The 2,795-nt window shown below is 40.1% G+C and overlaps 1 protein-coding gene across 1 annotated transcript in view; it reads right to left on the bottom strand.

Moving 5' to 3' along the window:
* Positions 1-2,278: 2,278 nt before the first annotated feature.
* Positions 2,279-2,795, bottom strand: part of LOC133575956 (uncharacterized) — a 2,286-nt gene continuing 1,769 nt past the window's right edge. The window contains exons 1-2 of the mRNA XM_061928908.1: positions 2,611-2,795; positions 2,279-2,487 (exon numbers count right to left, since the gene is read on the bottom strand). The exon at positions 2,611-2,795 is cut by the window's right edge and continues 1,769 nt beyond it. The gene's annotated coding sequence lies outside the window, so the exon portion shown is untranslated. The remainder of the gene's footprint in view (positions 2,488-2,610) is intronic.

Below are 2,795 nucleotides of genomic sequence, written 5' to 3'. Positions count from 1 at the left end.
GTATTTAAATAAAAATTTGCAAAATATTTATTAAATAACTCATTTCACAACATATATACATATATATATATATATATATATATATATATATATATATATATATATATATATATATATATGCGGTTCATAGTCTGATGTAGATAATATATGGAGTAATATGTTTTCCCCCTAAAATATCAGAAGCATTATTTCAGGTAGAAATATCACAGATTACATCAACAAACATCTTTGACCATTAATGCATGATCCTAGCAATCCACATGTTGTGTTATTAATGAGTGAAAACTGATATCTAAACATGGAAGTGTAGCTCCTCCTCTGACTGCAAGTGCTCCTACAGCAGGAATACAAATTCTGTCTTCCTACAAAATACAACATCTGGCAAGACACCAACGCACTGCAGGTATTTTTGTCTTTATTGTCAAAACAAATGCGTGTTTATGTCCATTTTGAGCTTTTTAAAAGAGCATAATGTTTAAAGAAACATTTTATTAAAACAAACTAATTGTGTTTGATGAGCCGTTTTACTGCCATGTTACACACACCATTTGGAAACAATTAAGGTATGGAAACAATTAAGGTATGTAAATAAACATTTGCAAAATATTTATTAAGTAACTCATTTCACAAAGTATATCTGAAGTGTAGCTCCTCCTCTGAATGCAAGTGCTCCTACAGCAGGAATACAAATGATGTCTTCCTACAAAATACAACATCTGGCAAGACACCAACAAAAAGGTTCCTGACTCAATGACTCAATCCAAGATGGCCGACAGCACTGTCTTTTGTTTGTCTGCTTGTCAAAGTCATCTAACTTTTTATCTCTTTTAGTCTCTTTTTTAGCCAATTTAAGTACATTTGACTAGTTTTGAGCGTAACAATTGATGAATGAAGGCTTATTTCCAAAAAGTGGCTTTTCTGACTGCTTTTGTTGGATTTGGAAATCTGGAGACCTTTGACCTGCTGAAACTGGGAGAGGTTTTGCTTGCTGAAATGTTGGCCTTCCACCTTCCAGAGCCCGGATCTACCTTGGCCCCAGCTTGGCCTTCGTTGCCTACAGACTGGGTCTGCTAGCTTCATCCTGGCCTTCCATTGCCTACAGACTGGATCTGCTAGCTTCAGACTGGACCTGCTAGCTTAATCCTGGCCTTCCATTACCTACAGACTGGACCTGCTAGCTTCATCCTGGCCTTCCATTGCCTACAGACTGGATCTGCTAGCTTCATCCTGGCCTTCCATTACCTACAGACTGGATCTGCTAGCTTCATCCTGGCCTTCCATTACCTACAGACTGGATCTGCTAGCTTCATCCTGGCCTTCCATTGCCTACAGACTGGATCTGCTAGCTTCATCCTGGCCTTCCATTGCCTACAGACTGGATCTGCTAGCTTCATCCTGGCCTTCCATTACCTACAGACTGGATCTGCTAGCTTCATCCTGGCCTTCCATTACCTACAGACTGGATCTGCTAGCTTCATCCTGGCCTTCCATTACCTACAGACTGGATCTGCTAGCTTCATCCTGGCCTTCCATTGCCTACAGACTGGATCTGCTAGCTTCATCCTGGCCTTCCATTGCCTACAGACTGGATCTGCTAGCTTCATCCTGGCCTTCCATTACCTACAGACTGGATCTGCTAGCTTCATCCTGGCCTTCCATTGCCTACAGACTGGATCTGCTAGCTTCATCCTGGCCTTCCATTGCCTACAGACTGGATCTGCTAGCTTCATCCTGGCCTTCCATTACCTACAGACTGGATCTGCTAGCTTCATCCTGGCCTTCCATTGCCTACAGACTGGATCTGCTAGCTTCATCCTGGCCTTCCATTACCTACAGACTGGATCTGCTAGCTTCAGACTGGACCTGCTAGCTTAATCCTGGCCTTCCGTTTAGGGTGACCATTTCCATGACACCAAAAAGGAGGACATTATGCGGCATATCAATAAATTACCATGGTGTACATAGGACTCTGGTATACTCTTTTTTATAGTACAATTTTGAGTGGTTTAAAGATGATGTTTGTGTGGCTGAATAGGAAAAAATATTAAAGTCAAGTGTTTGTTAACAGTATTTGTATTTATTCAATACATTGTAGTGTTCAAAAAGTGACCACTGAGATGAATCTTTTCAAGTGCAGAGTGCCACAAAGCATAACGTGTGGACTTAAATATAAACAACAATTAACAGGTAACATATATAATTAAAAAAAAAAGCTTTTTTTAAAAAGCCTGAATAACCTTTTATATAAATAACAAAGGAGATTGTAACAAACAAACAAGAAAACATTCAACTGCTCAAAAAGCATAGCATTTCGAAAGTGCTTCAGTCTTTTGGGGACTTGTCTTCAGTGTCTGTGTGTGTGCGCAGCAGACCTGTCTTTAAGCAAACTCCACATTCACCCTCTGTAGCAGCTCAGGATCAACAGCCCCTCTATCATCATGGCTTCCAAGCCCCCACTGCGCCTGGGCCTTTTATATCCTGCAGAGACTGGTACAAATAACAACATAGCAACAACATAGTTATCAATCTTCCAAAATCTGTATAATTAAATAAATAAATATAAACATTTCATGTAGCCCATCAGTGCAATTATAAGATTAGTGTACTCACCAAAATAGTTGATTGTCTATCTGAAATACTTCTGTTCTTTCCTGGCTGCATCCAAGAGTTTTTTGTTTAGGGTGAACTTCTTGTACATCTCTGTGCAGGGTTGGTTGAAATTGACACACACTTGCAGCTCAGCCTTGACGCTGTCCACATCCAGACGATTCCTCTCGTTTCTCCATGCAGTTGTC

This window comes from Nerophis lumbriciformis, linkage group LG03, assembly GCF_033978685.3.
Source record: "Nerophis lumbriciformis linkage group LG03, RoL_Nlum_v2.1, whole genome shotgun sequence".
NCBI lineage: Eukaryota > Metazoa > Chordata > Actinopteri > Syngnathiformes > Syngnathidae > Nerophis > Nerophis lumbriciformis.
This window is presented reverse-complemented; position numbering and strand designations above follow the sequence as displayed.